Below are 15906 nucleotides of genomic sequence, written 5' to 3'. Positions count from 1 at the left end.
TTCTGGCGTGCTGTTTGTGACTACAAATGCAAAATCATAAGAATGATTACAGTTTTCAGTTCAGATTGGCAAATACATTTATTTGGTCAACAGCAAGCTTCAGCCGAGTGTGTCACCAGAGTGGCATTGTCACTCTGTCATGGTGTTTGTACTGTAGCCCTGCAGATGAAACACTATATTGGTACTTCTATGTAAATATCTCATGTTACAACGTGGTGACCCGCGGATTATACATAAGTGCAGCCTATTTATGTACAATTTCTTTTTCTTTTTAAAATTGGTGGGTGCGGCTAATATTCAGGTGTGCTTTATAGTCCAGAAATTACGGTACTTGAAAGAAAGTAAGTATTCTTTATATCAGGTCTGGTTGACAGAAATGGCTGGACACAAATGCAGGACTCAGGTAAAGAGTTCTGTATGTAAAAATAGTTTGCTGAAGCAGTAAACAGTCCACAAAAAGGCAGTCCAACAAGAGCAAAAGTACATGGAACATCAGGCTTAGGGGTGGTCAGTAATATGGGCCATCCGAACCACCTTTTCAATGGACCAGCTAAGTGACCCAGTTAAAAAGGGTTTGTTGTTAATGGATACAAAGTGGCTCCTCCTCATTATTATTATTCTTCCTTTTAAACATATTCATATGTTTGTTTAATATTTTTCTTAATAATTGGCTTCAAATTTCATCTCTAAATTCTAATCAGATTTATTCACTTAAAGTATTTAAGCTCTATCTCTCCTTCTCTTCCAACATCTCATGAGTGAGTAAGAAAATTGTTTCCATGAATGAACTTATTTTAATCACTGTCCACAAAAATGCCAGTAAACTGTTCATTTCTATATAATTGTAAATATTTCTGCTGTGGTTCATTTTGTGTTCAGAAGGAAACCTTTGGTTAATCATATTGTGAATTCATGACTTTCAGATCAGAGACTGATTCAATTAAATTGAGACTGATTAATTCATTTGAGACTGATAAATTAATAAATGTTTAAATTAAAGTACCTATGCTATAAATAGGTGGTGCCCCGAGTAATAATTAAATAATAAGTATTAAACCCTAAATTGTTAATTATTTTGGTGACTCATCAGATGGGCCTAATCCGATCTAATTCAATTTGGGAGTTTAACTGCTTATTCATCATCATCATCATCATCTATTTTATTTGAGCAGAGGATAAGAAATACAGAAAACAGAAAAAAAAAAAAAAACAGAAAACAATTTAACAATAACATAAAAAACAAAAAAACTGAATTTACTATTAACTCAGGACATTGAATCTGCTCAAAAAGGAGTGGGAGGAAGAAAACTTATTTAATCCCACCCCTTTATTCAAATTTAACATAAAGTGCATAGCTGCTTCCCGTCAATTAGATAGAAAATTAAAAAAATAATACATTTAAATACTTGTAAATTCCCACAATAGATACCAACAGCAGCAAGAAAACAATACCAGTATAATAAACAAGCGACAAGCACATACCAACAATAGTAAGAAATCAACGATACCAGTTACGGCAAAGAAAACAAACATATGATGCTCATACCAACAATGGTAAGAAAACAACAATACCAATTACGGTAAGAAAGCAAACATATAAAAAACATACCAACAATGATAAGAGACAACAATACCAATTATGATGAAGAACCAAACATATGAAAGAAAGAAACATATAATGCACAAACCAACAATTGTGATACAGAGTCATGAGCCATGAATGTAAAATGGCTTTTATTGTTAAGTCTCAATCATTCTATACCGATCCCAGACCCTCTGTTTATAATGTGACTTGAATTCATGAATGTTTTGGCATTGCTTGAGTCTGACGTCCAAACCATTCCATAACTTTGCTCCACATACAGACACACAAAAAATTTTCCGAGTGGTTCTAACTTTTAATAATGTGAATTTGGCAAAACCTCTAAGATTATGAACACACTCTTTAACTGAGAAGAACTTTAGAATGTTACTTGGTAGTGATTTGTTAAATACCTTAAATAAAATCTGTAATGTAGAATATTTTACAAGATCATGAAATTTAAGCAATTTTGATTGCATAAAAAGATTATTGCTATGTTCTAAAAATCCAACTTTATGTATGATCCTTATTGCTCGTTTTTGTAGTATAAATAGTGGTTGTGTTGAACATTGATAGTTGTTACCCCACACTTCAACACAATATGTTAAGTATGGGAGAACTAAAGAACAGTATAATGTACGGAGTGCATTATGATCAAGAAATTGTTTTACCTTATTCATAATAGAGAGGCTTTTTGAAATTTTCATTTTTATGTGTCTGATGTGGGCTTTCCATGTTAATTTACTGTCTATTATTACTCCTAAAAATTTGTTTTCAGCTGAGTTTTCAATTTGGACACTGTCTATACATATTTGTAATTTAGATTTAACCTTATAATTACCAAATATCATTGCTTTTGGTTTATTTAAATTTAATGATAATTTGTTACTGTCCATCCATTTTTTTATTTTACTTAGTTCGTCATTTACAGTATTTATAAGTTCATTGTAATTATCACTACTGTAGAATATATTTGTATCATCAGCGAATAATATTAGTTTCAGTGATCTAGATGCATTAAAAATGTCATTAATATACATATTAAACAGTCTGGGACCCAACACTGCCCCCTGGGGGACACCACAAGCAATGCCAAGACATTCAGATTTGTAATTTCCCATTTCCACGTATTGGACCCTATCTGTAAGATAACTTTTTATCCAATTTCCTGCAACTCCTCTGATACCATAATTCTCTAATTTGTTGATTAAAATTGAATGGTTAATTGTATCAAATGCTTTTTTAAGATCAATGAATATTCCAACAGCATATCTTTTTCTGTCCAATGCATTAGTAATTTCTTCTATTGCCTCAATAACAGCCATTGAAGTGGTTCTTTTCTTTCTAAAGCCATATTGACCTTCGTTTATTAACTGATATTTTTCTATGAATTTTTCCAAACGAGAGTCAAACAATTTTACTGTGGGAGTAAAGAAATTGGTCTATAATTGGTAAAAATATGTTTGTTGTCATTTTTGTACAGTGGTATAACTTTTGCAATTTTCATTTTTTCCGGAACACATCCAGTTTGGAATGACAAATTACAGATATAGGTCAGAGGTTTTGAAATGTTGTTGATAACTTTTTTGACTAATACCATGTCTATATCGTGACAGTCTGTAGACAGTTTGTTTCTGCATTTATTAACAATGTCTTTTATTTCCTGTTCATTTGTTGCTGAAAGAAAAATTGAATTTATGTTTCTTTTTATGGTTTCATTAGACTGCTGAATTCCTGGATTTGGGATTTCAGCTGCCAAATCAGGGCCAACATGTACAAAAAATTTATTAAAACCATTCACTATATTATTCATGTTGTAATCATGAACATTTTTATAAATAAAATAATCTGGATATCTTGATCCTGGTTTAATTAGGTTGTTCAAAATGTTCCAAGTTTCTTTGATGTTTTATTTTTTTGTAGAATTTCATCATAGTACAACTTTTTACTTATTCGGATGACTTCTGTTAATTTGTTTTTATATACTTTATATCTTATTTCAGCTTCTTTCGTTTTTGAATTAATACATTTTTTATAAAGGCTGTTTTTTTTTTGCAGGCTTTTAATATTCCTTTAGTTAGCCAAGGACATTTATTGTTTCTTTTATTTTTATAGTATTCTTTAAGGGGACAATGTTTTTTATACAACATGCAGAAAATATCTATAAAATTGCTATATGCACCATCTACATCTGACTCACTATAGACTGTACTCCAGTCTTGTATACTTAAACTGCTGTTGAAGGCATTTATTGTTTCTTCTGTTCTTATTCGTTTATGGACTACTTCTCTGTCATGATTAGTTTTTTTAAGGTCACAGTCATAAACAATAAAAACAGGTAAGTGATCAGTGATATCACATATGAACAGGCCACTTATAACTTGATTTTCAATAATATTCGTAAAGATATTATCGATTATTGTGGCACTGTGAGATGTTATTGTACTTGGTTTTGTAATTGCTGGATAAAGGGACATACTATACATTGTGTCAGAAAAAGCATCTATTGATTTCAGTTTTTCAGGATTCAAAAGATCTATATTAAAATCCCCACAGACAAATATATTTTTAGTACTTATTTCCGAGAACATTTTTTCCATTTGTTCATTAAAAATGTCAATACTTGAACCAGGTGACCGATATACACAACTTACAATAATATTTTTCCTCTTTTTTTTGTCTATTTCGACTGTCAGACATTCCATTACTCCATCTATTGTTACTGACATACTTTCTACAACCGTAAACTGAATTGTTTTATGAATATATAATGCAACACCACCTCCTGTTTTGTATTTCCTGTTTACATAATGCAACTCATAATCTTCTAAATCAAAATCAATACCTTTTTCCTTTTGTAACCAGGATTCTGATATGGCAATAATACTAAATGGTGATATAAACTGTTGCAAATATTCCTTTATAGAGTTAAAATTAGTGTACAAACTTCGGCTGTTGAAATGTATGATTGACAATTTGTCGTCCGAAGTCGTAACATTTGTATACTGGTCTTGTGTATAGTAATCACAGTTCATATTTATTGAAACAAGAAGGTTGTTGACCGGGTCAGTTTCATTTTCCTGATCTTGTGTGTTGTGCTCAGTATATTTAAATGTTTCCAGTTCCTTTTGTTTAAATTGTAAGTATCTCTGTAACAAATCTGTATCTTTGTTGTTCTTTGGTGTGAATATGTTTGTTGAAATGTTCATGGTGGTGTATAGAGTCTCACATTGTTACCTTTATCTTTCAGTTATATTTGTCAAGCTCTTCTATATTTCTCACCACCATAACTTTTGCTTCTTCTGGTGTACCATTCAGTTTGATGAGAATCCTACAATTTGTTACCCACGTTTGCTGAATTCTTTGCTGTTTCTTTAGGTTTCTTGCTTTCTTGGCTATATCGGCATTCTTTTTGGTTAAGTGATCATTCATGAATACATTTGTTCCTTTTAGTTTAAATCTTTGCTTCAAAAGTGCCCTTTTGTTTCTTCTGTTGGCAAATCTTACGATGACGGTTGGCCTCTCTCCGGTTTGTCTCAGAGTGACACGCCTCAATGTGCTCCAGGTCCAACTCTATCCCTCTACTCTGGAGGTAGGATGCCACCTGTTGCTCCACAGAGAGCGTCTCCTGCTCACTGGGCTCCTCACCACCACCAACAACCGCACGCGCGTACGAGCGCGGCTTAATTTGGATTCCTGAGATGACCACATCGTTCATACGAGAATGTTGCTCCAGTTCCTCCACTCGCTGCTCCAGCTCTGTGATGCGCCGGTTTTTCTCCTCATTCTGGAGGCGCAGCTGTTTAACCTCCTCCAAAAGTTCCAAGAGCTGTGTCTGCTGCGTTTTGACAGCAGACACATCCTCAGCCAGAGAGTCAAGTGACTCTTTCAAGTCTCCGTAGTTCAGTTTGGACGGCATCTTGTTAATAACTCCAACCTTACTTCAAGACAATTCCTCTTGTATTTCCTCACAGGTTTGGCATCCTGCTCAGTCCTGTCTCTGCCGGGGTTTTTTGGCTGTTAGTGCGCTTCAGTCACTTTTCCCAGCCGGTATTAACTTTGGACACTTGACTTGGCTAACTAGCGTGTAGCCCCGTTAGCTCGCAGTTAACCTCGGCTCCACTCCTTCCTCCTTCCTCCGGGCTTCTTCTCAAACTGCCTCTACAAAGAAGCTGCGACTCTGCTTAGAAACTGGTCCTCTGCTTAGAAGACTGGTCCCATCTGTGTTGCATGGCATCGACCAACTTCTGGCACCAAACAAAATGCAAATCGAAGCCGCCTTCACGCTCAATGCTGGTAACATGGAAGCAAACGTAGTACTACACACTCCTGAACAGGCGGTGGCAGCACCTCCTCAACAAGTCACAATGCATCATCAATCAATTATTCACTACAATCTTTATGGGCCACCAGTGTGAGCCAATCCTGACTATTTGTAAATTATATTACATCTTTTGGTTCCCCGTGTGGAGGCTCTAATAAAACAAATAAATAAATAAAATATTTTGTTACAGTTATTAGCCTAATTTTCACTGCAGGTTATCTGTTAAGAACATTTCTTACCTGTTTGCCTGCACCTGCAGGTTGCCCTTGTGATGCCATTGTATTAATTCATGTGGCGATGCTGCACTGCATTCACGGTCTTGTGTGGATTTGGGACACATCAGTTTTTTAGGTATAGGCGTTAAACTTTACAATCTGGCATATTTTCCAGTTTTTATACATCAAAAATGACCAAGAGTGGTCTAGAATTACTTAGACATTAATAGACATCTTTGTCCTTAGCATCACTTTATTTACAGGTATGAAGACAATACAGTGGAGTGAAAGTGAGTCATTATCAAAGTACCCACGTTTCCTGAAAGCAACATCATGTGAGGACTGTTGACTCTGCTGTTACTCACAATTCCACACCCCTCTCAATCGAAGCCACGCCCTCCCACGCCAGAATGGGGCCAAAAGTTTGAAACTGAAAAAATAAGATCTGAAAGTGGGGAAAAAAAGATCTGAAGGTGAAAAAAAAGAAATATGAAACCAAAAAGATAAGATTTGATTCTGAAAAATTTCTAGCTGTTATAAATAACGCGTTAACTATTTGCATTATTTTTTCCACTATAACGTGATAAAATAAATTGATTGCAAAGATGAATAAAAATAACGCCCCTTCGCTTTGCAGTACCACATGGTCAGTCAGTGGGGGCAGCATTACGCCCACGTCCAGCGTGCCACCAGAAAGAAGAAGAAGCGATGGAAAATAAAAAAAGACATGCTGTTAAATGGAAAATTTCGCTTTAAGATACAACCAGACGGTGCTTTGGACAAGACAAAGGCGATATGTGTGCTTTGCAAAGGTGAATTCAGTTACCACCGAAACACTGCATCACTTGCATATCACCTCAAGCGAGGCATCCCGGTGTGTCGCTGACCACGGAGGGAAGCGGCTTTCGCCAGTCTACATTGCAGGAGTTTGGAGCGAGAGGCGGGACCCTTTGCAGGAAAACCAAAAACAAAATAACAGAAGCTATTGCTTGTTGGGTCGCTAAAAATTGTCGCCCCTTAAATATTGTTGAAGATGCAGGTCTGAGGGATTTGATTTGAGAGGCGTCTGGGGACTCCTCTTATCATTTACCCGCTAGGCAAACCGTAATGTCCAGAATAGAGACTCTGTACGAAAACAAGAAAGCAAAACAGCAAAGCATGTTAGAGAAAGCCCCCTTCATTGCTCTCACGGGAGATCATTGGACTTCTTTTAGCAATGATAACTATTTGGGTGTCACAGCTCACTTTATTGATGACAACTGGTGTCTACAATCCTTTGCATTAACAATGAGTAAGTCAAACGAGCGCCACTATGCAGAAGTATGTGCGCAACACTTTCAGGCTGTTGCTCAAGAATGGAACATAGAGACAAAATTAACGACGCTTGGGACAGACAGTGCTCGGAACATGACAGCAGCTGTAAGACTACTTCCATATGAACATCTGCCTTGCACTGCACACGCTCTACAACGTGCAATAACAGTGTCACTACGTGACAGCTGATTTGATGCTGTTTTAGCCAAATGCAGCCCATCTAATGCACGAGAGTTGAACAGCAAGTTGCACACATACAAAAAGAAGAACCCCTGATTCAAGACGTGCCCACTAGATGGAACTCCACTTTACACATGATCAAAAGGATCCAACAAAACAAAGCACCAATAGAGACAACCCTGTCCCAGCAGAAGGGCAACATCTCCATGCTAACTGAGTCTGAAGAAGTTGGAGGAGCTACTTGAACCATGCAGGTGTGTTTTATTACAGTTTCAGTGTATTTGTATTTTATTTACAATTAAATTAATTATTTGTAAGTTAATTATATTGAACAATTAAATGATGTAAAAAATAAACAAAAGTGTGTATGTGTCTGTTTTCAATTGAAGTTTGTCTGTTGAATTAATACTGTTATTTTATGTCTGTTTTCACAGGTATGTCAATGAAACTTTGGGTGGGCAGCACTACATCTCCTGTTCTGTGGTTTTGCCAGCCTTGTGCCACTTGTTCAGAGTCATGGAGCCATCAGATGATGATACCGTCAACATCATAAAATTCAAAAAAGCTTTTTCTGAAGACCTGGCTCAAAGAAAGGAGAACTCCAATCTCACTTGGCTCAAGATTGCTACTGCACTTGATCCCAGGTTTAAGGATTTAAAATGTCTGCCTAAACCTGAGAGAGGTGAAGTGTGGAATTCCTTAAGCACCCTCCTCAGAGATGATGGTAATGTCCAGGGTGCGGAAACAACAGGGTGTGAAACTACAGAGGAATCACAACTAAAGAAGAGGAGAATGTCCATCTTTTTGGTTGCATCATCTGATTCAGACACAGATGAGGAAGCTGAGTCCATTCAAACTTCACTGGACCGCTACAAATCAGAATCCAAAAGTGACCCGGATCAGTGCCCGCTGGAATGGTGGTCAAAAAGAAAGGACTCATACCCTAGACTAGCACATCTTGCCCGCAAATATCTCACATCACCTGCCACCCATGTGCCCTGTGAGAGGCTATTCTCCCTCTCCGGCCACATTCTTCAGAAAAAGAGAGCTGCTCTCTCTTCTACAAATGTTGAGAGACTGGTGTGTCTGAGTAGTTGGCTGAATGTAAAGGAGGAGTAGACTTGGTTTCCAAACTTAAACTAAAATGTTTTGCAAGGTTATAAATTGCACTGATGCACATGTTCTAAATCAAAAGATGAATGTATCACCAATGCACTTTTGTTAAGCTTTTCAGGTAAGCTGTAGTATTTAATTTCAGTTATTTAAAGTTACATGTTTGCCAGAGGAAAGAGATGCTCTGACGTTAGAAGATGTAAATTTGCAAAAGAAGCCAGTTTGAAGTTCATGTCACAGCTTTTAAGTATGACATAAAAAAAACAAATAAACAAAGCCCCCTTTGTGAAACTAATGACTTTGTGTATTTATTATAACTTGATTTAAAATGAGATTAATCATGATTAATCGCGATTAAGTTTTTCCAAATTTGCGATTAATTAGTTAATTTTAATTAATCGATTAAATCGATTAACAGCCCTAGAAAAATTTAATCCTGCAAATAATAAAAATGACACATCACATGTTAAAATATATTTCAGTTAAAAAATGAAAATAAATTATTTGATCAAAATAATTACAGCTGAATCCAAAGTATATTTAAACTGAAAATGTTATGTTTCGGACGCGGTCGGAGCACCGACCCAGCGTTTGAAAGGACCCAGCATAAAATAAGCAGAGCACGGTTCAAACGATAACAGAATTTAATAAACATAACAGTGTGTGACGTGCTAAACAACTAAAAAGTCCGCGGTCTGGTGAGGTGGAAATACGGTGCGCTCTCAACAGTGCAAACGGTCCGGAGCCACAGCAGTTCGGACCCAGGGACCCCGCCGACACCCCCCAGGTGGCCGCGACAAACCGAGTCTGTGAAGAAAGAAAACATGAGGTGAGTCCAACTCCACACAGAGAGACACAACTCAAAGGTGCACGCAATCAGCAAACACTTCCTGGCTTAAATCTATACATCAGCTTCTTACCCTGCAGGCACGGAACAACTCAGTTCAAATCTCTGCGCAGTATTTTATTGCTACTGCTGTTTATATTGGTTTTTATTAGACAAGTGTCACCGCTACTGATGTATGATCGCCAGACTCTTTTGAATATCCGCGATTCTGTCTCTAAATCACAGATTTTTGGCTGTAGTAGACAATCGAAGATGGACCCGCTGTTTCTGGCGTCTGCACCCCACTACCTGCAGCTTGTACCTGTCCCCCTGTCCCGCAAGCACTGCAACAGAAAGCGGGGGAAATGAGGCCGTGTACTTGTCCGACTGAGAGCTTACCTGGCGCAGTCGTCGGCGTCTGATCCCATGGACATCACGAGGATTCCTGGAGGTTACAACGGCTTCGCGGAGCGGCTCTCTTTGGAGGTCCGATGGCTCCGATCAGCTGATCCAGGCACCGGCTACCAGCTCTGCAGCAGCCGGCAGCGCGTCAGCATGTGTAGGCGAGGCTCTGTGCAAGGAAATCCTCGCCCTGTTACTCTGAGTTCTGAGCGGAATATCCTCATAACCCTGCGCATCGCGCTCATTAACACCAGGTCTCTCTCAAACAAAACTTTTATCTTGAATGTTTTTTCTCAACGCGTGAGTTGGATTTCCTCTTGTTGACGGAAATGTGGGTAAAACCAGGTGATGACAGCGTTTTTACTGAGCTCCTCCCTCCGTGCTGCTCTTTCCTCAGCGCACCGCGAGCGTCTAGACAAGGAGGCGGAGTCGCCACTGTCTTCGGGGATAATTTTACATGCAAGCCTTTACATGTGAATAATTATTCCTCTTTTGAGGTACAGCTGTTTACTTTGGAACTTGCTTCCCCCATTTTATTTGCTGTGCTATACTGCCCACCTAAATACAATAAGGATTTTATTCAGGAATTTTCTGAGTTTCTGGCAGAGGTTGTGCCCAGATATGATCAAACCTTGATTTATGGAGATTTTAATATCCAATTGATCAGCTGGCCATTGATTTTAAACAGCTTCTTACATGTTTTGATCTAATACAGTCTGTGGATGGGCCGACACATAATGCTGGTCATACTTTGGATATTATTATTTCTCATGGCTTGTCTGTATCACACACCGAAATATCAATTCAATCAATCAATTTTTTTTTATATATAGCGCCAAATCACAACAAACAGTTGCCCCAAGGCGCCTTATATTGTAAGGCAAGGCCATACAATAATTATGTAAAACCCCAACGGTCAAAACGACCCCCTGTGAGCAAGCACTTGGCTACAGTGGGAAGGAAAAACTCAGTTTTAACAGGAAGAAACCTCCAGCAGAACCAGGCTCAGGGAGGGGCAGTCTTCTGCTGGGACTGGTTGGGGCTGAGGGAGAGAACCAGGAAAAAGACATGCTGTGGAGGGGAGCAGAGATCGATCACTAATGATTAAATGCAGAGTGGTGCATACAGAGCAAAAAGAGAAAGAAACAGTGCATCATGGGAACCCCCCAGCAGTCTACGTCTATAGCAGCATAACTAAGGGATGGTTCAGGGTCACCTGATCCAGCCCTAACTATAAGCTTTATCAAAAAGGAAAGTTTTAAGCCTAATCTTAAAAGTAGAGAGGGTGTCTGTCTCCCTGATCTGAATTGGGAGCTGGTTCCACAGGAGAGGAGCCTGAAAGCTGAAGGCTCTGCCTCCCATTCTACTCTTACAAACCCTAGGAACTACAAGTAAGCCTGCAGTCTGAGAGCGAAGCGCTCTATTGGGGTGATATGGTACTACGAGGTCCCTAAGATAAGATGGGACCTGATTATTCAAAACCTTATAAGTAAGAAGAAGAATTTTAAATTCTATTCTAGAATTAACAGGAAGCCAATGAAGAGAGGCCAATATGGGTGAGATATGCTCTCTCCTTCTAGTCAGATCAGACACTCCCATCTCAGATCATTTGCCCATCATTTTTGAAGTTCCTGTACCTCCACCTGTCAAAAAGGCTCCTATCCCTGCCTCTTGCCGCCAGATTATTACCTCTTCAACAGAGAGTTTGCTACTGCCTTCATGCACATGGATTTATCTGCCTTGGATACTGATGATCCTCCTGCATGTTCGGACAGTCTTTTATCATCTTTTTATTCTTTGTGCACTGGGATCCTGAATACAGTTGCCCCCTTCAGGCTTAGGTCCTCTAAACCAAGGGGAGATTCTTGGCTAAACGACTCTACTCATGCCCTCTGACAGCGTTGTCGTCAGGCAGAGCAACGGTGGAAAAAGGATAGACTACATGTATCTCTGGAGATGCTGAGGGATAGTCTCACTCAGTATCAGAGAGCTGTGAAAGAGGCAAAATCCCAATATCTGTCCCATATAATTTCCACAAGTGGTCATTGTCCTCGTGTGTTGTTCACTACAATTAACTCTGTTTTGTGTCCCAACACATCTTCTTTAATGGACGCTACTGCTTCTACCTGTGAGGACTTCTTGCGCTTTTTTGTGGCCAAAGTGAAGTCTGTGAGAGGTTTATGCGACAGCAGCATCACTGCAGACCTGTCTGATGCTGCCTCTGGCTCTGCAGTGTTTGACTGTTTTGAACCTGCCTCTCTCTTGTCCCTTACAGGCACTGTTAAATGTATGTGAACTACAAACTGTCCCCTGGACATCATCCCAACCAGACTGTTGAAAGACGTGTTTAACACTGTTGGTCCTTCCCTTTTGTCTTTAATCACCACTTCCCTAAGCTCGGGATGTGTTCCTGACACTTTTAAACAGGCTGTATTAAGACCATTACTTAAAAAAAAAAACACAGCTTGACCCAGCAATTTTATCTAATTTTAGACCTGTGTCTAATTTGTCTTTTATCTGAGGTTCTTGAGAAAGTTGTTTTTACACAATTGCAAAGGTTTGTAGATTGTAATTCTGTTTTGGAAAAGTTTCAATCAGGGTTCAGATCAAGACACAGCACAGAGTCTGCACTATTGAAAGTGCACAATGATGTCGCCCTGTCTGTTGATGGTAAATGCCCTGTTGCTTTGGTGCTGCTTGATCTAACAGCAGCGTTTGATACTGTTGATCATTCTGTTCTTTTATCCCGACTTAAAAATGTTGGTATTTGTGGTACAGTATTGAAATGGTTTGAATCATATTTATCAAACAGGAAATTTTTCTGTTATGATCAGTGACCTGTCCTCCTCTGTTGCCCCTCTGTCATGTGGAGTGCCCCAGGGCTCTATTTTGGGTCCCATTTTATTTTCTCTTTACATGTTACCATTGGGGTCCATAATAACAAGACACAAACTTTCATTTCACTGCTACGCAAATGATCTGCAAATCTATCTGCCATTGTCATCAAATCGAGTGGACAACATTAAACGTCTCATGGACTGCATAGCCGATATAAAACTGTGGCTAAACCAGAATTTCCTCCATCTAAATGAGGAAAAAAACTGACTGCATTTTGTTTGGCGACACCTCATTTGAAGACTTTGGCTTACTGGCTTCTAATTTTAAATCTACAGTAAAAAACCTTGGTGTCATTTTGGACAGTTCTTTAAGATTTGAAAACCAGATTGCCAGTGTGGTTAGAGCGAGCTTTTATCAATTACGTCTTTTAACAAAGGTAAAACCTTTTTTAAACCATTCAGACCTTGAAAAAAATAATTCGCGCTCTTATTAGTTCAAGGATTGACTACTGTAATGCACTTTATGGTGGAGTCCCTCGGTCCTGCCTGAATCGCCTCCAGCTGGTACAAAACGCCGCTGCCCATTTTTTTAAAAACGTACGTAGACGTCAGCACATCACCCCAGTCCTTTCTTCATTGCATTGGCTTCCAGTTTCTTTTAGAGTTTAAAATTTTGCTTTTTGTTTTTAAAGCCCTCAATGGCCTTGCCCCTCTGTACTTGTCCGAGCTCCTGAAGGTTCGGAGCTCGACCACAGCCTTGAGGTCCTCAGATCAGCTCCTGCTGGACGTCCCTTGAGTAAAATATAAACACTGGGGTGATCTGGCTTTTTCAGTCGCGGAGCCCAGACTCTGGAACAAACTTCCCCCCGACATGTGCACTATCACTGACTTTGGCCTCTTTAAATCTAGGCTTAAAACTCATCTTTTCAGACTGGCTTTCAACACACAGTAGCACAGTGACACTTTACCTGAATGTACACTCAACAAAAATATAAACGCAACACTTTTGGTTTTGCTCCCATTTTGTATGAGATGAACTCAAAGATCTAAAACTTTTTCCACATACACAATATCACCATTTCCCTCAAATATTGTTCACAAACCAGTCTAAATCTGTGATAGTGAGCACTTCTCCTTTGCTGAGATAATCCATCCCACCTCACAGGTGTGCCATATCAAGATGCTGATTAGACACCATGATTAGTGCACAGGTGTGCCTTAGACTGCCCACAATAAAAGGCCACTCTGAAAGGTGCAGTTCTATCACACAGCACAATGCCACAGATGTTGCAAGATTTGAGGGCGCGTGCATTTGGCATGCTGACAGCAGGAATGTCAACCAGAGCTGTTGCTCGTGTATTGAATGTTCATTTCTCTACCAAAAGCCGTCTCCAAAGGCGTTTCAGAGAATTTGGCAGTACATCCAACCAGCCTCACAACCGCAGACCACGTGTAACCACACCAGCCCAGGACCTCCACATCCAGCATGTTCACCTCCAAGATCGTCTGAGACCAGCCACTCGGACAGCTGCTGAAACAATCGGTTTGCATAACCAAAGAATTTCTGCACAGACTGTCAGAAACCATCTCAGGGAAGCTCATCTGCATGCTCGTCGTCTTCATCAGGGTCTCGACCTGACTCCAGTTCGTCGTCGTAACTGACTTGAGTGGGCAAATGCTCACATTCGCTGGCGTTTGGCACGTTGGAGAGGTGTTCTCTTCACGGATGAATCCCGGTTCACACTGTCCAGGGCAGATGGCAGACAGCGTGTGTGGGTTCGTGTGGGTGAGCGGTTTTCTGATGTCAGTGTTGTGGATCGAGTGGCCCATGGTGGCGGTGGGGTTATGGTATGGGCAGGCGTCTGTTATGGACGAAGAACACAGGTGCATTTTATTGATGGCATTTTGAATGCACAGAGATACCGTGACGAGATCCTGAGGCCCATTGTTGTGCCATACATCCAAGAACATCACCTCATGTTGCAGCAGGATAATGCACGGCCCCATGTTGCAAGGATCTGTACACAATTCTTGGAAGCTGAAAATGTCCCAGTTCTTGAATGGCCGGCATACTCACCGGACATGTCACCCATTGAGCATGTTTGGGATGCTCTGGACCAGCGTATACGACAGCGTGTACCAGTTCCTGCCAATATCCAGCAACTTCGCAGAGCCATTGAAGAGGAGTGGACCAACATTCCACAGGCCGCAATTGACAACCTGATCAACTCTATGCGAAGGAGATGTGTTGCACTGCATGAGGCAAATGGTGGTCACACCAGATACTGACTGGTTTCCCCCCCCAGTAAAACAAAACTGCACCTTTCAGAGTGGCCTTTTATTGTGGGCAGTCTAAGGCACACCTGTGCACTAATCATGGTGTCTAATCAGCATCTTGGTATGGCACACCTGTGAGGTGGGATGGATTATCTCAGCAAAGGAGAAGTGCTCACTATCACAGATTTAGACTGGTTTGTGAACAATATTTGAGGGAAATGGTGATATTGTGTATGTGGAAAAAGTTTTAGATCTTTGAGTTCATCTCATACAAAATGGGAGCAAAACTGGGAGCAAAACCAAAAGTGTTGCGTTTATATTTTTGTTGAGTGTATTTTCCTCTTTTAGTTGTGTGCATTTATGTATTGTTTTAATTGTGTTATACATTTTAAATTGTTTTTGTTTTATTGTGAAGCACTTTGGTCACCTTCGATGTTGTAAAGGGCTCTATAAATAAACATTGATTGATTGATTGATCCCATGCTTTTTAAATTTTGACACTCGAATCAATATTTAAGGTTAAAATAAAACTATAAATCTTTGATATCAGTCCTTTCTGATGTGAATAACGTCAGAGCATTTTTTCCCATGGCTGTTCAGGAGGATTTAAAAGTGGCTTTAATTTCAGTGGGATTGGTCATAGTTATATGTTGGGAATGTTGTGAACAGTTCTATCAGTTTGAAACTTGTTTACAATCCTCCATTTTGTCTTTCTGTCTGGAGCTTTTCTGTTGTGAAAGTGTAATGACACGGATCCACAACAGGGGGCGTAAATGAACGGACAATAGATGAGCCAAAAATACAACACTTTGCTGTTGTGAAGCGTGCACAACGAA

The 15906-nt window shown here is 39.5% G+C and overlaps 1 protein-coding gene across 1 annotated transcript in view; it reads left to right on the top strand.

The window, feature by feature from the left end:
* The window catches only part of vps13d (vacuolar protein sorting 13 homolog D), a 535261-nt gene that overhangs the window by 115006 nt on the left and 404349 nt on the right, over positions 1 to 15906 (top strand).

Source organism: Thalassophryne amazonica, chromosome 6 (assembly GCF_902500255.1).
Source record: "Thalassophryne amazonica chromosome 6, fThaAma1.1, whole genome shotgun sequence".
In the NCBI taxonomy this organism is placed as follows: Eukaryota; Metazoa; Chordata; class Actinopteri; order Batrachoidiformes; family Batrachoididae; genus Thalassophryne; species Thalassophryne amazonica.
The sequence above is the reverse complement of the archived record's forward strand: the minus strand, read 5'-3'. Positions and strand labels throughout refer to the sequence as shown.